Source organism: Vicugna pacos, chromosome 3 (assembly GCF_048564905.1).
Source record: "Vicugna pacos chromosome 3, VicPac4, whole genome shotgun sequence".
NCBI classification, from domain to species: domain Eukaryota; kingdom Metazoa; phylum Chordata; class Mammalia; order Artiodactyla; family Camelidae; genus Vicugna; species Vicugna pacos.
The window spans coordinates 55,244,914-55,270,473 of NC_132989.1; the positions used below are offsets into that span (position 1 = coordinate 55,244,914).

The 25,560-nt window shown below is 38.5% G+C and overlaps 1 long non-coding RNA gene across 2 annotated transcripts in view; it reads right to left on the reverse strand.

The window, feature by feature from the left end:
* The window catches only part of LOC140695622 (uncharacterized), a 233,488-nt gene that overhangs the window by 64,583 nt on the left and 143,345 nt on the right, over nucleotides 1-25,560 (reverse strand). For both annotated transcript variants that reach the window (XR_012071315.1, XR_012071314.1), the window contains exon 2: nucleotides 10,642-10,752. This is a non-coding gene — a long non-coding RNA (uncharacterized lncRNA). The remainder of the gene's footprint in view (nucleotides 1-10,641; nucleotides 10,753-25,560) is intronic.

Below are 25,560 nucleotides of genomic sequence, written 5' to 3' on the forward strand. Positions count from 1 at the left end.
CGACACAGAAAACGCATTTAACCAAATCCAACACCCATTCATTACCTTTCAGTAAGTTAAGGAATCACCTCACCTTGATAAGTAGCATCTACAAAAATCCTACAACTAACATCACACTTAATGGTGCAGAACTGAATGCTTTTCCTCTAAGATTTGGAACAAGGGAAGGACATCTACTCTTACCACTCTATTCAATATAGTACTGGAACTTCTAGCCATTGAAGTAAGTTGAGAAAAATGAATAAGAACATGCAGATTGAAAAGGACTAAATGAAATGATTTCTGTTTGCAGATGACATGATTGTCCATGTAAAAAATCCCAAGAAATGAACAAAAAAAATTCCTAGAATTAATAAGTGAGTTCAACAAGATCACAGCATACAAGATCAACACACTGAGATTAATCTCATTTTTATATCCTAATAACATGTGAAACTGAAATTAAATTATACTAACATTATAATCACTCCAAAAATAAAATACTTAAGTATACATTTAACAAAATACATACAAGATCTGTATTCTAAAAATTAAAAAGTGCTGATGAAAGAAATTTAAAAAAAAACCTCAAATAACTGAAGAGATATACCCTGTTTCTAGATTGGAAGACTCAACAGAGTGAAGATTGCAATTCTCCCCAAAGTGATCTATAGGTTTCATTCAATTACTATCAAGATCCCAGCAAGGTGGTTTGTTCGTTTGTTTATGACATAGACAAGCTTATTCGGCCATTGATTTGGAAAGCACAGGCAGAGGGACAGACACATAAATCAATGGAACGTTATACAGAAACCAGAAATAGACCTACACAAATATGCTGACCTAGATTTTGACAAAGGTGCAAAAGCAATTTAATGGAAGAACACTCGCCTTTCCAACAAGTGACGTCAGAGCAGTTGGTCCATAGGCAAAAAGATGAAACTTGACCTAAACTCCATACTTCATATAAAAATTAACCAAAAATGGATCATGGACAGAAATGTAATAAAACTTTTAGGAAAAAAACAGGAGAAAATTTTAGGAATCTAGGGTTTATATAAAGAGTTCTTAAACTTGACACAGAAGGTATAATCCATGAAAGGAAAAATTGATACATTGGACCTCATCAAAGTGAAAACTATTGCTATGTGAAATCCCTTCTTAAAAAAGATGAAAAATTAAGCTATATAGTAGAAGAAAATGTTTGCAAACCACACATTCAGTAAATGACCCTAGCATCTAAACTATATTTAAAAAGTATCAAAACCCAACAGGACAAAACCCATCAATCTAATTAGAAAATGGGAAAATGTATGAAGGTTTGGATAACAAATTTTGGATATTTATAATAGAATCTATTCAGCAATAAAATAGTATTCAATGAATTACTGAAGCATATATCATGGAAAAATCTCAAAAACATCATGCTGATTAAAAGAGGCCAGAAACAAAGTATATACACTTTTACTCCAGAACAGGAAAAGCTATTAAATGGAATGAGAAGAGTGGTTGCATGACGGAGTGATGGGCGGGGTTGTCTGGGAAGAGGCACAAGTGAACTTTCTAAGTTGGTATCAATATTTTCTATCTGTTTGCATTGTGGGTTCCACAGGTAGGTGCATTTGTTGGTGTTCATTAGACTGTACATTTATGATCTGTGCTTGTCATTTTATATTTATTATACCTTATTAAAAAGCATAAAAAGACAAAATAAAAGAAAAAGAAAAAAATCAAATTTCAACATGACTGAAGATGTCTGTAAGTTCAAATTTCTGTCCTCCTGGGGACATCCATAAAGATCTGATAGAAAACCATCTGGCTCTTACCCAGTTGAGTCATCACATCCAAAGAAGAGTCCAAGGGCATAAACCATAAAACGTAAAAAAAAAAAAATCACCTTAATGAGACAGACTCAGCAACCACAACAGTTACCCACATCATGTATGGCTCCTGCTTGTCCTTCAATATCACAGCTTTTGTCCTCTCCCCAATTAGTCACCAAGTAACCTGTGCCTGTCAACACTCAACTCCCTCCCTGGTTTATTTCTATTTTGTCCTGAACACACAGTTATTCATTTGCCCTTTCTTCCTGTTGTCTTACCAAGTTCCACCAGGCAGTGCTAATGCTGTGAGCTACATCCCCTAAGATTGCAGACACTTGGTAGACAAATACAGATTCCCCTCAGCTCTGACAGACTCACAGCTGCTCTGCTAGCTAGCACATGACTGAGGAAAGAGTCAACCTGTCCAAGGTGCAGAGACCAGCAGCAAGCAAGCTTTATTTTCAGCCAAGGGACCCAGGCAAGCCTTGTTATCATGCCCAAGTCAGATGTGGTTAAAGAAGATAGGGAAAGGGGAAACCAGGAGATCCCAAGTCCAACACAATTACTGAATGATTCCCCTTAAAAACTCTCTCCAGCAGTGCAGCTTTGAAGCATATTAAACTACCTGACTTAAAGCTTTTCTACAAAGTAAAGTGTCATAAAAATAGCACAAGTTATATAATCAGACAGAACCAGCTTCAAGTTTCAGATCTGTAACTTACTGTGTGCATATTTTGGGGGCAGATTATTTAACTTCTCTGAGCCTCAGTTTCCACATTAGTCAAATCTAGAAAGCCACACTTACCCGACAGGGTTGGTATTGGATTTGAGTGTTTGATATTTGTAAAGCATCTAGCTACCGTTGCTGGCACATGATAAATGTCCATTCATTTGTTAACTAATTAATTCCATTCAACAATTCATTTACTAATTAATCTTGTATTTAAATATTCAATAACATAAAGTGAGCACCTAGTACATGCTAGGAAGTGTTTTAGGATGCGACAGTTAACACAACCAAACTCCTGCCCTCATGAAGTTTACATGCCATTTGGAGAGGTAGGCAATGAACCAGTAAGTGAATCAGCATGTAATATAAGACCGATAAAGGAAAGTAAAGCAGGATAGGGTAGAGAAGGTGGCATAAGATGGTATTTTTGATCAGAATCCCCCTCTGCAGAGATTACAGTTGAATAGAGACCTGACTGGTATGAGGGAGCAATGGACTGAAAATCTGTGACTCCTTTCCTCCTTTCTTCCTAAAATGGTTATTGATACTGGCAAATTTATCAAGCATGCTGACCCCATTCAACGAACTGCTCAGGCAATTATAACCATCCCCAGGTGACAGGACCTAGACCAGATCTCAACACGTTTCTTTAGCAACTTCATTCTCCCACAAGCCCCATCAATAACTATATGGAATATTTTCAAAATGAGTAACATTGATAGGTCAAATAAATCATCATCATCAAAAACCACTGCAACAAAAAGAGGCCCAGAAAATGTTTGTGTGAAGAAGAGAGGATCAGTTTCCATCCTTTTTCTGACCAAAGTGGAAAGGTATTAATCAGAAAGAGAAGTAACCTCCTGAGGTATTTTTAAGTCCCAAATGACTGAGTAGCTTCTTTGCAACCCACTCTGCAACCCCCTGGCCTGCCCATCTCCCTGCTACAGTGAAGAGCCCTGCAAAGCAGGGAGTCAGAATGAGGTCCAGATGTTAATTTAGATATAGCTCTGAACTTGGACCCCTTACAGACAACAGCTCAGGTTTCTCGAACCACTCCTTGATGCTTAACATCCCGGACCGGAGGCCAAGACACTACAGCAGTCGGCCAGAATTAAGCTCTGCTGGCTACGCTCTAGTTCTGTGAAACTGGGCTCACCCAGTGTGATGTCACCATGCAGAAAGGCCCCACGTTCATAACACCGTTCAGAGTCATGGGGAGATCACCAGACACTGCTTATCAAAACTCAGGAGCATTGACATTGAATTTTTTGGTCCATGATAGTGTTGGTCTAAGGGTCACCTAAGTTCACCTCTTCACATAACCATGTTATTCCGTCTACCACCCAGATAAACTTGGGTCACTTTGTGGGCAGTTTCAGCATTGTTTTGCATTCAGAAGAAATATCAGTTTAATATACTCCTCAAAGGAATGAAAATGGATGTAAATCTTTATTGAAGTTGCTTAAAGGAATGCTAAAGGGTGACGGAGGAACTCATTACAGGGTACACTGTGCATGTCTTAAGGATCCTCTTTACCTTCGTTGTATTTTCACTATCACAGCACAGAATATTCATTACGGAAGAGGCTCCCCTCAAATCTCTCTTTTTTTCTATCCCTTCTCCAGCTCAATCTTTTTTAGCTTTTCTCCCTCATTCCCTCTCTCCTTTAATTTCATCTTTCTATTCAGTTGTCCTTATTTGAGTACCAGGCCCACTCTAAGGTAATTTAGCTTTTCCCTGATCTATCCAATTCAGTCTCTCTTCCCATTTCCTTGCTCTCTGCAGCAGTAATCTGGGCCATAGCTCCATGATCAGTGAAGAAAATTTCCTTCTTCCCCAGCCAGCATGATGGGGGGAGGCTGTGACTACAGGAATGCTATTATTTTTATCGGTCTTGAAGTCATTTCATAAACATTTTTGAGAGTCTACTCTGTTTCGCATGTGTTCACAGTGGTAAACAAGACACAGGCATTTTTTTCCAAGGATCTTAGGATCTCACAGTCTGGGGAGGCAGACAGACACGCTCAGAAATGTGGTTCTCAACCATGGTGCTGTTTAGCATTCACAAGTGAGCTACCAATTTTAGATCAAGCTATAAATTCATTTCTGTTATATCTGAGGATACAACCTGTCACTGTGATGTCAGTCAGATGGAATTAGACTGAGAAGGTCTCAGACTGAGAAATGTGATTGAGAGGCAGGTGCTACCTGCTTTTAAGTGAATGAAACAGGTGAGGCATCATGTCAAACCAGGGCCATAATCAGATGCCTAGTTTACTGACTCTGAGGAGAAATTTGCTCTGTGCACATATAAAAGGGTAGGCATGAAGTGAACAGTTCTATTCAGACAGTAAAATAGTGCTGAGGGGGGTCCAAAGGAAAAATGCAATAACCATGAGTGATTTTATTGGTACCTTGAGATACTCCACTGGAGCAGTCATTATGTTGTCACTATTGATGACTTGTTTATGGCTGCTATGAGACTTTTAGTCCCCTCAAATGAGACCTTCCCAAATTCTACTATTCCTAAGTTAGCAATAAAACAAAACAGGTTGAGAATCACCAAAGAGGAAATTGAAGCTCCATGTGGAAACTGACAGGGTGTCATGGGAGCTCAGGGGGAGGGGCTGCAAAGAGGCCAGGGTGTCTGGGATGAGGAATTCCATGGGGGAGAGGAGCAAGGAGGTGTAGCTTATAAGGACAGTGGGAGGAGGCTGGCTTCTGGGTCTCAGAAATATGGTGTTTAGTGGGTTTCCTAGTAGGCTTTCCTTTACATGTGCAAGTCATAGAGAGCAAAATAATACTTACTCCTATTTATAGTTCATCTGTCTTCAAGTGGCTGAGCCACTTGAATTTGAACTTGGCTCCATCTGACACCCAAGCACAAATACTTCTCACCTTAATGATACTTCTTGATTGCCACACAAGTCACATTTTTGTGGCAGAAACAGGTCTCTGGGTAAGGAAGTCTCTCACTGTGTCTGTTTCTCTCAAGGGCTGGAACATTAGGAGTGGTTTTTGAATGTGTATTTCAGCAGGGAGGTGTTCTATAAAAATGAAGTTTATTTCTATTGCCTTGGCACTTAGAGACCCTCAGGGAGTTTCTTCTACTCATTACCCTAAAATGTGTAACAGCAACAGCTGAGGAGGTGGCAGCCTTAGGTTTGTGTCCCAGAGGTGGCAACGTCCAGAGGAGAACCAGTCTGTACAGAGTGCAGCTGCTGCTTTGTGCCAGGACCCTCTTCTATTTTTGGCTCTGATACAACAACAAAGGCTGTTTCTGGGCTGATTTCTCACACATATATTATTCCCTTTCCACCCAACTTTCACTGCCCCTTCTGCTTGGTTTTTGTTAACAACAGTCTACACAGGTATAGACTTGGTTATCAGGCATGTTGGCAGAGAGCTGGTCATTTCAGCTATCTTTTACCAGTTCTTTAAAATATTCCCTTGTGCACCAAGCAAAGGAAGTAAGCATCCTCATGAAAAAGAAGGAAGTATGCACAGAAAGAAGGAGGAAGAAGGAAGCACGTTACTTCTTGGTACTTGGAGGTAAAGCATAATGCCAGAATACTTCTCAGCCCTCTCAGTATTAAAGGGATAAATCAACCACCTCTACCTTCTGTCTCTTAACAGCAAAGAAATAGCGAAAGCACATCTGTCAAAGCTGTAGGTGGTGTGCGAGTCACTGCAGGGCTAAGTCATCCACTGACTTCCTGGTATGGATTCAGCCTCAATTCAGAGCCAGACACCTGCTTGTCCCTCCCCACTTACAAACATGAAAGGCTCTCCCATACTCAAAAAAGAGTTTTCCAAACTTTGGTCAGTCAAAAAGTGCCCTTTCTTCAAAAGAAATTTTAACCCGAAGTCCAAGAAGTCTAAATCTATAGAGTCGATAAAAGTAAAGCTCTTTTGGTTAAATCAGGAAAAACCATGTCACCTTCCTCCCCTGCTGTCCCCTCCCCCTTCTTGGGACTCGAAGCTCTACTAAAACATGGTTTAATAAAGGACCAAAATCCTTAGGGGACTCTAAAACATCTACATCATCTGGCTCTAAATTACCCTCCGGTATCCTTCCCTCCTTACATTCCTGATACTGCAAACTCCAACATCAACAAGAAGATGCCTTCAGGTCTTTAGTTCACCCCTCTTCTCTTGTTCGCCCTTCCAGGCTCCCTCAATCCTCTACACCCTGCACCCAATGGTCAACCGGTATTTATTGAATTAATGCACCACAGCATGACTGTAAATGAACTAGGGGAGAGTGTATATGAAAAGAAGGATGCAATGAGAGCCTACTCTCAAGGGACAAACACTTTAGTCAAGAGAAAAACCAAGAACATGTAAGGAAAACGGTGAATAGTTAACTGAGTGGAAGCTCCCATTTCTGAAAGCAACAGCCAGTCAGTCAGAGGACACCCTGTGGAGATGGAGTGCTTACAGTTTTCAAGGTCTGGATGAGGACTCAGGAGGTAGAGCGAAGGTATCGAGGTGAGGATTAGTAATGCCATTTTGTGGTCAGGGAGGGGACAGTTCAGCAGGAAAGAAGGGCTGTCACAGAGAAGAATAGGAGATCTGTGTGGGTAGACATGCTGGGGCCACACTTTGGAGGGCGTTACAAATCAAGCGGAATTAGGTGTGATTTGGTTTTCAGTGGGGACCCATCATCTATTCTTAACTAGGAGAGTGACAATGATGAAAGTGGTAAATTAAGCTCTTGAGGGGAGGAGTAACACGATTCGAGTCATAGACGAAGAAAATTAATCTAGCAGTATTATGCTGACGAAAGAGAGTCGTTAGAAGGCTGCTTTAATAATGAATGAGCTCTCTTCTTTCCTGCTGCGAGAGAGATGTATATGCCTACACTCTGATTCAGAAACTCCCACATAATTTGCAGCAAATGCTGACACCAATTCTTGTGGCCCTTCTTGTGCAGATGAAAGCAACCCAATGTTGGGTTTAAAACAAATTCTTATGTTTGCAAACAAGTACATTTGGGGAAAAAAACATAAATAAAGCATTCTTGCTGTTTTACAAACTCAATGACAGTGTCTATTTTTCAACCCCATTTGTATACTCAAATTTGTGGCTTTTTAAAAAAAATTTTAACAACTTCAATTTTTAAAACTTGCAATTGTAAATGTGTTGGTTTCTGTACCTGTTTTCTGACAGTGGTCAAGGTCAAGTGTAGTCTGTATGTATTTTTAAGTGGCTAACCCTTTCCTTCCCTCCATCAGTTCTGGACTTTAGATGACTTGAGAACATTCTTTGTAACACTCCTTGGTGCCTAGCTCAGTGTCCTGAAAATAGTGACTAGCAAGTGAGTATCTGGATCGTGAGGTTTCTGGCTTTCTTGCTTAATTGTCTCTGGTTCATCCTTTTCGAAGAAGGGGCAGAAACAGCTTCTGGTTGTTTTCTCCAATTTCATGTCATCAGTGATGGATTAGCATCACCCTGTCACATCTTCTCACTCATTTTTTTCCCTTCCTGTTTTGCTTTTGGGGCTCATCTGTTTCATTGCCATCTTAATTTGGAAGAGAAGGGATGGCATTGAAAGAAACAATAGAATCAACAAGTCTAATATATGATTCAGACAAATTCCTAAAGTGCTTTTCTCTGAGGCAGAATTTGCACACAGAAATTCACATTCATTAGGCTAAAGGAAGAGCGTGTCAAGCTAGTTGCAGGTTTAATAGAGAGGTCAGACCCTTTTCTCTCTGTCATTCCTACTGAAGACATCATTAGAGCTACAGTAAAATAAGAGAATGTCACAGAATGTCAGCCTAGTCACAGTGCAACTGTTCTTTTCTCATTAGTGACTCAGCTGGTTGCTATGGCAACCCCACTCTAGGATCAAGGATACTGGGGCTGATGCTTTCCGCCTCTATTTTCAGTTAGGATAAATTGTGCTCCCACCTCATGCGCCCCTGCCATGATATTTATATTTGGGTCATGATAATAGAACCAGTTGGAAATATGTCTGTTGAAATTCTAACCAGGCAGAGAGCCTTTCCACTAAAAGGGAGAGAGAATATAGGATTTCCAGGTCTGATTTGAGCACCAATTATCCTGTAGGAGGGCAGGTATTCCCTTCTACCCTGTCTGTCTCGTGGGGAGATTGCAGACCTCTTCTGCACTTGTTCTGCACTTTCTCTAAGCTGGCTGGCTGGCTCCAGAAAAATTAGGCAATCTATTTTAAGTGCTCCCCCTGACTCACCCAACGGTCCATCTATTTAAAAGCTTCCTTCTGAGTGAGCTCAATATCACTTCATTCATTCACTCACTCATTTATTTATAAATGGCAGCGTAATTATAATGGACCAAGCATCATGTTAAACAGCACATTTAGCTTTTGGTTTGTGCTCTAGCTATTCACAACAGCTACGGGGAGGGACACGGAGGGAAGGACGTGTATACAGAACTGCTTATAATACCATGTGATGTACATTTTAGGTGAGGTACGGGCTTGTTTTGAGAGTTCAGAGGAAGGAGTGAGTAACTCTGGCAGGGTGAGTTGATAAGATACTTCAGAGAGGAGATGATATTTAAGTTGGAGTCTTAATGAACGTGCTCCCCAGTTGATGCCTCACTGATTCAGAGTTGAGGTTAGCCCGAAGGACATTTGTGACTGCAAAGTGTTACCTGGTTGAAAGTCTGCTTGTTCTTTACATGCATATTAATCCTCCTGAACTCAAAGTATTTTTCTAGCTACCAGGATGAGGTTCTGTTTTAAAAAGGAAAAACTCTGGAAAACAAAGCAATCTTCAGAAAACAATCTCTGGAATCAGAGATTCCAGAGTAAAAATGTCGATGTGAATAGCTTGAGCACAAACAGACCCAAGTGAAAAAGCTGATGTAAAGATCTTGTTGTCAGTTAACCTTTTCTCTGGAATTGATATATGGAGAGAGGCAGCCATTACATCTCAGAAGCCAACAAAGTACACGATACTGAACAAAAGTGTCCTCTGCTCTTTTTAGTCAGTGGGGCATAAAAGGATCCCTCATCATACCTATTTTCTATAAAACTCAGGTATTAGGTGACCATGTGGGATTAATAAAAGCATCTCTTTCTCTTGCATATCAATCATTGTTTAGAAGTAGAGGCAACAGCCTAATGAGGCCATTGTGTAGAAGACAGTGTTCTCTATAAACTGTATCATGGACCAGGGCCTCTTGTTGGAACCAAAATGACATTTATCATGGACTGGAAAAGTCCTTTCCCACTGAGCCTGCGTCACTACATAGCTCAGAGAGTCGAGCAGCACTTTCTAAGATGAATGCTCTCCACAGCCTGCTGACAGCAAAGAGTGTTGCCAACACGGTCAGCGAAGTGCAGGAAACATGCATCACCGGGTCTGTAGGTCAGATCAGGACACAGGTCTGTGGAGGATCAAGTGGCCTCACCCACATCCTCTGCCTGGACCCTTGAATGGAGGGAGGGGGAAAATAGGGGGCAGCGTGGTCTGGAGAGGAGGCTCCTTGCCAGACCATGTTCCTTAAAATCCAATTAACAATGGGATTCAGTAATTGCAGCAGTAAGCATTACCAGTATACTGTAATCTTTAAAAAATAATTTACAAAAATGACATATTTTTGTATTGGTAATATATGTAATATGGTACAAAATTCAAAAAACTCTCTAAACGTAGACACAGTTCAAGTATCCCTCACTCCCACCCCCAACAGTTCAACATCTCACTTTCCCAGAGAAAACCGTGATGACTACCAGTTTCTTGTGTCTCCTTCCAGGGACCTCATGCTTATAGATGCATATAAATATTTATGGAAATTGTATACTATGAAAACTTTCTGCACTTTGATTTTTTTTTCACTTAAAAATATTCCTTGGACATCATTCCACATTCCAAACAACCCACCTCATTTTTTAAAAATGAGCTACATCATATTCCATTGAGTATATGTATCATAAGCACTTAACCAATCCCATCTTAATAGACTGAGCCTGCATCACTACAGAACACTCATCTTAGAAGGTGCTGCTTGAATATCTAAGCTATGTAGTCTCACAGGCTCAGTCTCAGTCCCCTCGGGCTGCTGTAACAAAATACAGACTGGGCAGTCTATAGACAACAGAAATTTGTTTCTTACAGTTCTGGAGGCTGGAAGACCAAGGTCAGGATGCCAGTATGGTCAAGTGAGCACCCTCTTTCTGGTACATCACTCGCATCTTCCTGCTGTGTCCTCACAGGGTGGAAGGGGCTGTCATAAGAATAAAGGAATTCCATTCATGAGGGTTCCATCCGTATGACCTAAGCACCTCCCACAGGTCCAACCTCTAATACCATCCTCTCTCGGGGTAGGATTTCAACATACGAATTTTGGGGGGACACAACATTCAGACCATAGCAGACAGTGAAGATAATTTTCAGCCTTTTGCTATCACAAACACTAGTGCAATGAGTAGATCGATAGTGAAATGCAAGTGCTGAGTGAAAGAGTGCGTGTATATGTCATTTTAATAATTTTGCATAATTGCCTATGGTTAAAGTTGTATCATATTTCACCTTCCCTCATTGCATGTGAGTTTCTCTACATCCTATCACAATGTATTATACAATCTTTTGCGTGCTTCAGTTTGAAAGGCAAAAACTTGCATTTTATTGTAGTTGTATATTTCCTTTAACATGAGTGAAATTTTTATTTCCCTTATAATAGTATTTTTCGTATATTACAGAAGTATTTACATCATTTTTTTCTATGAAATATTTGTTCATGTAACTTTGCCAATAATTGGTTATTCGTCTTTTTCTTACTGATTTGTCTGTGATGTAAGTTGCAAACACTTTTCTCAGTTGTCGGGTCTCTCTTCACTTTTTATATTTTACCCCATAGATTGTTTTTAGTATAGGAAATTTTTTGTTAATGACCTCCAAGTTTTCTATTATGCTCAAAAGACTTTTTCTACTCTGATATTTTACATATATATCCATATATATATATATATATGCCACATGTTTTTACCTATTTTTTTCAACATTTAAATTATGGTCTATCTAGAATTTAATTAGAAGTAAAGGAAGGCTCTAGCTTAATTTATTTTGCAGGTGGGCCTTCTTTTTTCAACACCAATTTTTGAATAATCTCTTTTCCTCCACTTATTGAAATGTCTACTTTTTCATATGCCATATGCCAAAATGCTTTTAGGTCTATTTTGGTGTTTTGGGCCTGTTCCATTGACTTGTGTGTGTATTTACATGCTAGTAGAACAGAATTCAATCATTTGTATCTGTCAGTTAGTAAACCCAGCTCTAAATCTATCCTTCATTGCCCTCCTGGTGATATTGGAGCTGGCTCCCGTAAGTGTTTCTCCTTTGCCTGTAGAGGGTGCTGGAGGGTCACTGAAGGAGGAAGGAACTTCTCTTCCTGGTTCTTTGTAATTTTCTTAGCTTGGTCCTGCAGCAGTGATGCTCACCTTCAAGCTTGCCTGCCCTGGTCTGTGGCTCCCTGTCCACCAGTCTTAGGCTGCTAGCGTCCCGACTGTATGATTTCCTGCTTCAGTTCCCTGCCCTGCTTAACAGATTCTGCCTGCCTGCCATGAACTAGCTCCAGCCTGGGGAAAATGCAGGGCCAGAGTAGGGACATATTTATGCTACATTTATATTAAAAATGTTTGCTATTTATCTGAAATTCAAATTTAATTAGACATCTTTTTTTTTTTTTGCTAAATCTGGCAATTATACACAGAAGATACTGCCTTCACTGAGGTACTGAGAAACAAATAAGAGAAGTACCTGCATCTTTGCACATTTTATCTTGCTCCCCATTGTGGGCAGGGAATGATCACAGGGGATTCTGCCACTGAAATGGGTACCCTAATTTCAAGGGGGATGATGAGAACCCAGAGTGGCAGAGGCCAAGGGGCAGCATTTCACCACCAAAGACAAGGGAGACGCATCTACCATAAAGGACAACAAAGAAGTACTGTAATCATAATGCCTTGTCCCACAGGACTTTTGGTGTGCCTTGTGTTCTAAATGGGCAGTCTACTAGAGTATTAGTTGATCTATGTAACGTAAGAAACTCTATGTTGTTAAAAAACCTGACTTGCATCACCACAGTGGAGAATCATAGCTTTTCACTTAGTTTCTGGGTTTAAAGCAATTCATAGACTCCAAATTCCTTGGTTGGAGGATTATTTGTGTCTTGTTGAAGATTGTTAAGTACACAATGTAAATCTTTCTCCAAGCCTTGTCCAAAGGACTTAGAGTGATTGTACACTGGATGAAAGGAAATACGCTTTTAGATCTTTGGGGGATTACCATACATTGGCTCTGAACTGACTGATTTCCTGGGGTCCCAAAATGCCATCATGACCCATCAATCAAAGTGGAGGCTGTGACTGTGGGTAATAGATAACGTCTTAAGTCTGACTGACAGTGACCGAGTTGGTCCAAGGACCTACCGTGTGTTTATTTCTCTCCTTCTTGAATGTATACTTAGAACAGACATGCTTAGCAACAGATGGAATCCCAACATTGAATCTCAGACCCTGCAGTTCCCTTTTAATTCCTACCAAGATAGTGAACCAAAAAACAATATGGCATCTCCAGGGAAACTGCTGATATGAACACCATCAAAGACTTGAAAGAAATAGGGGTAGTGATCCATCATTACCCCACTTAACTCTCCTGTTTCACTTGTACAGAAGTCAGATGGATCTTGGAGAATGGCTATGGACTGTCATAAACTTAATCAGGGAGTGATTCCAACTGCAGTTTCTGTCCCAGATGTAATATCTTCACTAGATCAGTCAATATGGTCTCTGGCACTTGGTTTCCAGCTTCAATCTGGCAAATGCCTTTTTCTCCATAGGAACTTGCAAACACCACCTGGAGCAGTTTGCTTTTATCTTGTATAGTATGGCTCACTCTCATAACCTTGCCTTAGGGCTATGTCAGTCCTCCTGCTCCTGGTTGTAATATAGTCAGTAGAGACTTTGATTACCTTGATTATTTTTACATCCCACAGAACACATAGTTCTATTACACTGATGACATAAGCTAATTTGATCTGATAAGCAGAAAACATCAAGCACTTCAGATGACTTAGGAAGGCATATGAGAACTAGAGAGTAGGAGGTAACCCCATGACATTTCAGGAGCTCATTGCTTCAATGAAATTTAAGAGAGTTCAATGGTCTTGGGAGTGTTGAGATGTCAACTCCAAGGTGAGAGGCAAGACGCTGCACCTTATACCCCTGCCATGAAAAAGAGGTGTGATGCTTGATGGGCCTTTTTGGACTTGGAGGCAATTTATGTCCCATTTGGGTGTGCTGCTCTGATCCACCTGGAGTCTCAGAGAAGGCGATCTGCTCTGTTACCTGAGCCGCAAGATCCGGCAGATTCACAATACTCATAGTGTATGTGGCAAACAGATGTCATATGGACTGCAGGCAGGCACTAACAGAGAATCATAGTGGAAACCTAGGATTGGGGAGCAAATGTGTTTCAGGTAACTATTTTAATTTTGAGAAGCAACTTCTGGCTTTCTAATAGGCCTTGATAAAGTGGTTGAATCCCTGACCATGGGACATCAGATGATTATGTGACCTGAGCTTTCTGCCATGAACTGGGTATTTCTGACCCACCTAGCCATAAGGTTTACTATGCACAGAAACAGTATATCACCTGATGGAAATGGAATACAAGAGACCAAGCTCGGGAAGGGCCAAGTAAGCTGCACAGAGGGCTCAGAATCTCTAACACAGGCTACTGTTGCATGGTCTATTGTCTCTCAGTTCATGACTTTGGTTACCTGGGATGTTCCTAATAACCATCTAAGAAATAAAAAAACCCCTTGGATCCTCGGTTTGATTCCCAGCTTCTCCACTGGAAAAAAAAATCCTGGTTTACAGATGAGTTTGCACATTATATTGATATGACCCCAAAGCGGAGAGCTTTAGTATTACTCTCAGAAATAACTTTGTAGGAGAGTAGGAAAGAAAAATCAGTAGCAGTGGTCATAACTATAAATAACACATTTAGTTGTACACTTTGTCAGTAGTAAGAGACAGCCAGAAAAATGGGTGTATTCACAGGCAGTGGCTAACTGTTTGGCTGGACTGTCAACAACCTGGAAGGAACAAGAGTGGGAGATTGGTGACAAAAAAATCTGGGGAAGAGATACGTGGCTGGACTACAGATAGTGAATGGTCACAAATTGTGAAAATATTTGTAACCCAAAAAAATGTTATCAAAGGGCATTCACTTCAGAGAATGCTCCTAATCAGATGAATCAGATGCAGATACATTCTGCATGTCAGTCAGCCTCTTTCCCAAGCCACTTCAGTGCTCGCTCAATAGTTCTCTGATGTAAGTGGCATGGTGGCATGGACTTAACAGTATGGACTTTCTCTCCCTAAAGCTGACCTGGCTAACACGACTGCTGACTGTGATGTGTGTAATATACATTTGGCAAGTAGGCATATGAGAAGATGCTCAACTTCATTTGTCATTATCAAGTAACTGCAAACTACAGCAGCCATCAGATGCCACCATGCACCTATTAGAAGGCTAAAATGCAAAAACTGACATCAAGTGTGATGATATGCATCAACAAGAACTCTCATTCTTCGCTGGTGGGAATGAAAAATGCAGCCCACTTTGGAAGACAGTTTTTTTTTTTTTTTACAAAACTAAACATAGGCTTGTCTTAACATATGATCCAGCAGTTACACTCCTAGGTATTTGCTCACTTGAGTTTAAAGCATGTCCACACATGAATGTTTATTGCAACTGTATTCATAACTCCCCAAAACTTGAAGCAACCAAGATGTCCTTCAATAGATAAATGAATAAACTTTGGCACATCCATACAATAGAATATTGTTCAGCAGTGTAATTCAGAAATGACCTATCAAGCCATGAAAAGATATGGAAGAACCTTAAATAATATCACCAAGTAAAATAAATAAGTCTGAAATGGCTATCTACTGTATCATTCAAATCATATGACTTTCTGGAAAAAGCAAAACTAAATACACAGTAAAAAAATAATAATTGGTTGCCAGGAGTTTGGAGTAGGAGAGAGGATTGAAAGGGTAAAACACAGGGGATGGAAAAGATGAAACACAGGTGAAATTGTTCTTTATGATGCTGTAATGCTGGATACACTGACATTATGTAGTTTGTTAAATTATATACAATTTAACAAAGAACAAAACTTAATCTATACACATAAAAAAATCATTTAGAAGGTCAGGGGATCACAGGGAGGAGTACAGACTGTTGTGACAAGGGAACCTAAATGTATTACAAGTATATGAAACAACCTCAAAGAAAGCGGTGAAGGAGAAAGTGCTGACCTAAGTAACTCTGCAAATGAATGAAATTTTTAAGATTAAAGGCAAAAAGAACTGAACATAAGTACTGACTCTAGTTGATAAAGTTTTTTCCCGTGGGTGTTTATATTAAGAATTCCGATTGTATTGTATGTGTATACTGAAATTAAAAATTAAGTAAATAGATGGCAGATGGTAGGATCTAGGCTTTTCACTGTTGGAGGAGAAATAATACAGGTCAGAAAAGAGTAGGCTAGAATGAAATGATTCATTTGGTTATAAAGACATCAGTAAGAACTCACATTTAATTTAACATAGACACAGATGGTTACATTTAGAAATATTTACAGATATATGTATATACACGTTAGGACATCCACATATATTTCCTTGCTATGTCAGCTGAGAGGGTCTACAAGAAATGACCCCATTAGCATGAGTACACCTAGCACTCAGATCTTGGTTTCTTAATGTCATTCTCCAATAAAAGTAAAGAGCGCTCCTTGAAGAAATGGCTATTTCTAGGACTAGGATAGGAAATATACAAGATGAACTTAGCACATCTTGACAGCTTGTAGTGCCAGAAATAAGGAAGTGCTTGAAAACAAACAACTACATTGATGTATGGTAAACGGGCACAGGAGCCCGGCAGCCAAAACTGGAACAGTTCAAATAATACAATAAGGTAGTACTGGATTATAATCTACAATGTAAAATAGATATTCACGAGCCCATGCTGATATAAATGATTGAATAAATAAATAAATAAGAGAGGAGAGACAAATCTCTCTTACAGAACTCTAAATAAGTTACATAGATACTCCACCCTAAGGAAGATGGAGCATAACTCCCACCCCTTAAGTGTATTCTATGCATTATGATGTCCTCCCCAAAAGTACAGTATAGAAAGGGGGAAAAAACAGCCTTACAGTGGAGAAACCTGAGAAGTACTACTTCAGCCAGGTGATCAAGGAAGTATCATCAGTGATAAATCGTACTGATAGTATACGCCCTTGAAGTGAGGTAATGCAAATATCAATTTACCTCTGGGCTCTTTCTCCCTAAAATCTGTAACTCCAGTCTAATTATGAGAAAAACATCAGACAATTTCTAGTGGAGGAATATCCTAAAATATACCTGATCAGTGATCTTCAGAATTTTCCAGGTCATCAAAAATAAGGAATGTCTGAGAAACTGAGTCTAAGGAAACATGAAAACTGTAAGTTATGTGGTATCTTGGCTGGGATGCTAAAACAGAATAAGGACATTAGATAAAAACTAAGAAAATCTGAATAAACCAAGAATTTTGGTTATTAATGGCAAACCAATATTGTTTCATTAATGTAACAAATGTACCATACTAATGTAAGATGTCAGTAATAGGGGAAATTGTGTATGGAAGGATACGTGAGAACTTTCTGTACTATTTGCTTATTTTTTTCTGTAAATCTTAAAATGGTTCTAAAGATAAAGTTTATTAATAAAAATATTGTGATAAAAATACATAGATGGCATAAATACTTTTTTAGACTTACAAAATCTGAACGAATCTATCAACAGCAGATATGCCGTACAAGAATTGTTTAAGATCCTTTAGGCAGAAGAATGATACCAGATGGAAATCCAGATCAATACGAAGGAATGAAAAGCACCAGAAATGGTAACTTAAGTGAGTCAGCCTTTTTCTTATTACTTAAATTTCCTTTAAAAATAGTTAACTGAAACAAAAATAAACACAGTGTACTGGGGGAGTTTATAATATGTGTATAAATTTTATGTCAACAACAGAATAAAGGCCAGGAAGGGAGAAATGGGACTGAACTGTTATAAAATTTTTATTCTATACTTTTTGAAAGTACACTGTGATCAGATAAAAATGTACACTATAAGTCCTAAAACAACCATAAGAATAACAAGAGTTACGTCTAATAAGCCAAAAAAGAAGATAAAATTAAATAGTAAAAATATTCCATTAATCTATGACAAGGCAGAGAAAAGGAAAAAAGGAACATAGACAGATGGGTCAAATTTTAAAAAGAATAAGGTGGTAGATTTAAACCCAATGATATCAACATTCACATTAAATGTAAATGGTGTAAATATACCAATTAAAGGCAGAGATTGTCAAATTGTATTAAAAAAGGAAGACTAAACTATGTATAAAAATGGGAGACCAAACTTTTAATATAAAGACATAAATAAGTTAAAAGTAAATGAATGGAAACAATGTAACATATTAACAATAACCAAAAGAAAACTGGGTGACTATATTAATATTACGGAAGATTTTAGAGCAAAGAATATTACTCAGGATAAAGAGCATTACTTTGTAATGGTAAGGGGATCAATTAATCAACAATATATTCAATGCTAAATATTAAAGAACCTAATTACAGAATATACATTCTCACCATCCCACTTTTTCATTTTCAAACAGTTGCCATGCTATAAAGATTGCATGATCCATTCAGTCTTCAGTATGTTGTCCTAAAACTTTGACTCTCAAGTTCTGCTGGTTTTCTCAGCCCCATTCAGGATATTATTCAATTTTGAACAGCATGAGTCAGTGCTGATGAATTTTAAAACGGGTGATATTTTGACATTTGCTGTGATTGTCTTCATACATATTTTATGAGAAATTACAAATAAGAAACAACAGAGTCTACATTTACTTTAACTGCAAATGTTAATGGTTGATGGGACCAGCCTAGCAGGGTTATTATAATGAAAGTTCTGTGGTCTTTTTCATATAAAATTCAGAATGATGTGGTGTCACCATATTGACCCAATATGAAGAGCTTCCTCTTACAGTGACATGACAGATGCAGAACCATTAAAAACATTGCCTCTGTGAGTCACTTGATATTGATCTTTTTATCTCCACTTCCTGAGAATTTTTTTAAAGCCCCAAACTGCCAGAGTGCAATAAGTTGATATTTCTAACCAATGGTGTGAAACAAAGACAATATCCCAAAGCTCGTTCCATTTCTGGCCAGAAGACCAGCTGAGGGAGGTACAAGAGGTCTTATGTATGACTGATGACACAGTAATTCAACATTACATTTTTTGTTCCTTTTGATTTCAAAAGATCCATGTTGCAAAAATTTCAAGTTGAGGTTAGTCCAGAACCTATTTCCAGCTAATTGAATATTTTCTGGTTTGCCTACTGATTCTGATTGTGTTATCAATTCAGAAATTCAAGAGATGTTCCAAAGTTTAATAAAATTATCCAAGGATTTTTAGGTAATCAGTCATATGCTTGGATGTCCCAGTGTTTTTTATTATTAACTTACATGCTTTAAAATGATTTCCAAAGCATATAGGTTTCCAAAAGACTTTTCAACTATTACCTTTCCTAACAAATGAATATAGATGAGGAAAGCTCCTCTGATAAGTAGACATGATATAAAGATCACCTCCATAAAGCCTCATATACTCTCATACCTGTATCAATTACCACTCAGTGACCTATTTTCCTAAATACTTCAAATTAACTGGTAATTGTATCCCTTCAAAGAGTTCATCCCTACAACTTGGTAAGATTCTTGATAACTTCTGTGGTTGAAAGGAAGCTACTCACTGGAAGGCTTGAAGGACACCATGTGACACTGGCTTATCTAATGAAGCATTTTTCTTTTGCAGGCTGTTGTTTAATCGGTGTTTGCCTTTTGTAAGTTGCATGATCTGAATGGGTGTTTCAGAGGGCTGAGGGAGAGGAAAAGAGAGCCTCTGCTTGCCAGAGAGGCTGAAGAGAGAGGTCAAGTGGGAGAAAGGGCTCGAAGGTTGGAAGTTCCCACAGAAAGATATTTTTGGGAAAGAGCTGAGATAATCAGTATGGACATAAAGGAAGCTTTTCTTACATGATGTGCAATATAATCTCTTCTTCCTTTCAGAAACATTAGCAAATATATACATTAGCCATCTATAGTTTTGATGGGATAAAGTAGGCTGAGACTGGCTTCAGGGAGAAAGAAGCATGGCCCCAGGGGCTTAGTGACCATTGAATGACTCCTAGAAGCAGCACCTCCAAAAGAAAGGAAGAGAAAGTTGTCCACCTTTAGTTGCTGCTCTTAATTTTCTGCTGCTTCCAAGATGGCAGAGTCTATAGGTAATATGGAGGAAAGAGAAATGAGATGAGGTTAACCTCTTTGGAGAGGAGATGATGAGTCATTTGCCATGAGAGTTGACAAGATAAGGATTTTTTTTTTAACTCTTCCTGGTTTGCTCACAGAAATATAATAACTAAAGTGTTTTAATAAGTTCTCATCAATGCCTCATCATACGCATATGTGACTCCAGTAAGACAAATTAGATGGCTTTTTTAAACCATAGCACAATTGAAGGGGAACAGAAAGTACTTGAAAGCCTAAATGGGGGCAAGATGGCTTGCATATTGTTCCAACTAGAGAAAAATGTGTTCAGACATTTTTACAAAATCTGCTGCAGAGAGGTAGGTTAGTTTTATTTATACATATGTGATGAAGAAGGCAGCTCAAATCCCATTCTGAGAGGAGCTTTTGGGGAAGTGAAGTATAATGACTAAATTGGGTTAAGAATTTGTGGGACAGAACTCAGCAAGTGCAGGCTTCAGTCTGGCATGAAGCCAATAAGCCAATCGGTAGTCAGGGAAAACAGGACTAGTCTAGCCAGTATATTGAAAGCTTTTCTTCCTCGGCAGCAGCCTCCATGTCTTAGTTACAATTGTATTTCCCTAAGATCTTACATATTTGAGCTCTGGGTAGATTTAAATTCTATGAGAATAAGACATCCAGGTTCTTATGGAAGAAGATAGTTTGGTTTAGGAACTTCTATCAATGAGAACAGGATCCTAAGTTCCCATTCCAGTCCCATATCTGACTTACATATATGGCAAATCTGTATTTTTTACTCACTTCCTCCTTTCTATAAAGAATATTCATATTGTTACAAACATCCCTCCACCAAAAGGTCAGACCTTTACTTAGTCAGCAATTTGGGAGCAGGAAGGGGCATTTCCTGTGGCATTATCCCAAATTATTGTTAGAATTTAATATTCTTTATAACGCTGTGCAGATTTGACATGAAAGCTCAAAAAGAAAAAGGATTACTTTGAGGTATGTGATGGCTATATACGAAGAAAACTGTATTATCACACCTGTAATCCATAGATTTTCTTCACATCTCATATGTGTGCCTTACCTCCTTCTCCAATTCTATAATACCTCTCCCTCCTCACTTTTTATTCACTTGTTAATCCACTACAGTCCAGCTTGCAGTCCTATCATTCCACTAAAACTGTTCTTGTCAAAGAACCATTGCTCTCCATGTGGCAAAATCCAACAGCAACGTCAACAACCTCATCTGTTCATCTTCACTAGCATTACATACCATTGGCCCACACTCCTCCTTTAAAAAAAAACTTAAAATATTTGATATATGGTGATTAATACGTGGCTATATAATTTTAACGTACAAAAGGCTCCATCATTAAAAAAAAAAAAAGCCAGGTCAATGCAGTTGTTGATTTAGCAAATAAAAATATAGGACACCCAGTTAAATTTGAATTTCAGATAAACAATGCATATTTTTAGTATAAGTATATCCCATGTAATATTGAGGTCATATTTATACTAAAAAGTATTTGTTGTTTATCTGAGATAAATTTAATTGAGTGTCCTATATTTTATCTGGTAATTCATGCCACCATGTCCTATTCCTTGTCCCATATCCCCAGAGGCAATAAATTCTAATTTTAAAAAGTTGTTTCTTCTGGTAGTCAGCTCCATATTTCTAAATATTTTTAAACTTCCTGATTCTTGACATTATTTATTTGCTTCTGTGATGAGTGAGTAAATAAATTTACTTCCCTTGCATAATACCCATCTCCCTTTCCCCATTTTTTCAATAGAATTATACTTGCTATGTTAATTGTTGTTTCCTTAAGAGTTCATAAAATCCCAACACTTTCAAATTCTTATTCTGTCAGCTACAGGTAATATCTTTTGACTTTTCATAAGGGAAAAGGGAACCAGTGCCCCTGCCCTATTTATCTCCTTTCCACTTCCTTCTGTGCTTGTTCTATTGATAAAGCAAGGTTGGTACTATTTACTATCCATTCTGCAACAATAACTAGGCTTATATGTTGATTCTAAAAATTGCAAATCAATAAAGTGCTCACATTATTGTGACATTGTATCATTCCAGCTGTCATACTGTTATATTACATTCTACTGATCTACCTCAAATTCTGATGAGTTCTTCATGTAACATCATGTACAGAACATTTAAGAAAATGCTGATTCTATGAGTTATGCAGATCTTTCAAATGTTGACGCATTTTATTTTCCAATATCAAAAAGTTGACATTTGTTAATATCACCACTGATCTCATCAAGAAGGTCTCTAAGTATTGGAAATCTGTCAGGTTCCAGTATTGAAAATCTGTAGTGGATACAAGTTTTCCAAAATTGTCATTTCTGCTTGACAGTTTGTATTTTATCAGTGGCAATAAATACTGTCAGTTGTTTTCTTTGAAGCGATAGGCTCATTTCATTCATTTTAGGAAATGTCTGCCACAAGTCCAGGTTTGAATAACCATAGTTTGTCAATTGTTCAGTCGGTAAAAATAGTGCTTCATGGCAAGCATCTAATTTAAGCACACAACCAGTTGCATAAGTGCTTTTCCCCAAGAACACCTTCACACTGAAGGAGATACAGGATTATGAATACTTGTTTTGATACAAAGAATATTAAAAAGACATGTACTCAATGGTCAAGATTTTTAAAATTAAGTTTTTGCTGCTTTATCAATACCATTTTAAAATAAAAAGTGGTGGGTTTTTTGTCTTGTTTTGTTTTTTGTTTTTACTGGAGTGCATGGCAGAGAAGAATTCAGTGCCTGCTAGATGCTTGGTAGCACACCACACACATTTATGCGAAAGCATGAGCAATTTTAACCGCCTTATGCATGATCAGTGCAAATGTCAAAGCCATGCAAAACGCGTATCTTAGTATTATTATAAAAACATTGTTGATTTCACAGACTCCCTGAAAAGGTCTTTGTATTCCCCAGGGATCTGTGGAGCCCAGTATGAAAGTCATTAATCTGGTCCTGGAGACCTCTCTGAAGACCTTCTCACCTATTCTCTCTGGGCAAAAGTCCTGGACTTCCCTTCACAGTCGTGGGTTACAGCTTCTGTTTTCTGGATCCCATATCATCTTGTTGTTGCTGCTTACCCTCCGGTTTTAGCACCACACACACACACAAAATGTCATATAGGAGGGAAAGTCTTCTGAGCCCTTGCATATATAAATTGTCTTAATTCCATCTTTACACATGATGGTTTGGCTAGATACGGAATTATAGTTTGAAAATCATTTCCCCTTGAAAATTCATGTTGCTCTGTTGTCTTCTAGCTTGGTGGTGCTACTGAAAAGTCAGCTGAGAGGACGATTCTTATTTCTTTATAAGCTGTTTCCTCTATACCCACATTGGGAAAGCATTTCAAATCACGTTTCTACCCTTGGTATTTCTACATTTCAACAAGATGTGCTTAGATGTGGATCTCTCACTTTTTCATTCATGGTGGGACCTCAGTAGACATTTAAGTCTGCCCCTCTAAAATATTTTTTCATTATTTCTTTGATAGTTCATTTTTTTTTTTGATTACTTGCTTTTATTTATTTATTTAACTTTTTTTTTTTTTGAGTTATAGTCAGCTTATCAGGATCAACTGGTGTTCATCCCAGGGACACAAGGGTGGTTCTACATATGCAAATCAATCAATGTAATACAACACATCAACAAGAGAAAGAACAAAAACCACATGATCATCTCAATCGATGCAGAAAAAGCACTTGATAAAATTCAACACCCATTTATGATAAAAACTCTCACCAAAATGGGTATAGAGGGAACATATCTCAACATCATAAAAGCTATATATGACAAACCTACAGCCAGCATAGTACTCAACGGTGAAAAACTCAAAAGCTTCCCACTAAAATCTGGGACAAGACAAGGCTGCCCACTATCACCACTCCTATTCAACATCGTCTTGGAAGCCCTATCCACAGCAATCAGGCAGGAGAGAGAAATAAAAGGGATCCAAATTGGAAAAGAAGAGGTAAAGGTGTCACTATATGCATATGACATGATACTATATATACTCTAAAAGGTCCACACAAAAACTACTAGAAATAATTGAAGAATTCAGCAAGGTAGCAGGTTACAAGATTAATGTACAAAAATCCGTTTATTTTTTATTATTTGTTTTCTTTTTTTTTAGAACTTCTATTAGTCAGTTGTCGGAACACCTGAATATATTCTTTAGTTTTCCTTCTACATTTCTTATTTTCTTTGTAAATAATATCTTCTATCCTTTTGACTTTTTGTTCTACTTTCTGATTTTTTCCACTTTGATTTGTAATCCTTCTATTGAATTTTGTATTTTGGCAGTCATATTTTATTCTTCAAGACATCTTTCTTCTGTTTTGGTTATTCCTTTTCTCATTGCAATCTTTTTGAAGATTTTTCTATTCCACATATTAAAATTTCACTCCCTCCATGGTCGTTTTTACTTGTTGGTTCATCTTGATCTCTTTTTTTGAGTTGGAGACTTTCTTAAAGTCTAGTGCTCTTTAATTGTCTATTCGTATTTAAGAATGAGGCAATAAAAATTTACTTAGGCACTCTGGGTACAGGGAAAGAACTTGTCATCTCACAGATTAAGACTGAGATTAAGGTGCTTATTAGGAAAGTGGACTTCAAATAAGGTCATTCTAGAAGCTATAGAACATAGGCCTGCAATTTCTAGGAAGGAGTTTTTTGGGGTTTTGTTTGTTTTTTGTTTTTTGCCAGAGATTCAGAATGCAGGAGTGGGTACGGTGGGATACCAACTTTTGTATAAACTTCCTTTCCATCCACTCCTCTGTGTTCAGCCCCTAGTCACATTTCTGTTCTCTGTGGTACCTGGCACATCCTGGGCTGCTCCAGGATTCTGCAGGGCAGGTTGGGTCTCTCCTTAACCCTGTTTCTCCTACGTGTTCTCTGAGCTGTGGTTTCTTCTGTCACAGTCCCTTCTCCATCCCTGTTCCATTCTCTAGAAATCACTGAAACCACTGAAATGAAACCACAAATGGCTCTTCCTGGTGTCTTCGTTGTTGTAGGTTTGTCTTCTCTAAACATTTCTTTGTTTTCATTTCCTAGGGTCTTGGTTTAGAAAGGGGAGAGAGCAATGTGTTCATTCCACCATGTTTATGCAGCAGCCCTCTTCTTTCGGCTTCTATGATGCCTAATCTCCCAGGTCTCCTGGGCTGACCTTTTACTGGCTCCCTCTTCTGTATCGACAGCTTCGTGTTAAGAGTTTCTCTTTTCTCTATGCTCTCTTCCTAGACAATCTTACCCCCTGGTTCATTTTTATAAGTTTATCTACATGCTGACAGTTCCCCACTTTGTATCTCCCTCCCTGACCTTATTTCTGGACTCCAGGCTCTTTATCCAACTGCCCATCTGAAATTGTGATGTTTCATGGCTCCTTCAAAGGCTGGTTTCCAGTCTCCCCCTTCTTCGACTTCTTTCCCCTGCTCAGACTTCCCTATCTCAGTACAGGACTCTTTCCCTCTGCAGGGATTTCCTGTTTCCTTTTCCTGGAATGCTGTTCTCCAGCTGCATGGCCACTTTCTTCTCATCCTTACACCTCCCTTTACATGCCTCCTCAGAGAAGCCTTCTGTAATTACCCTACATAAA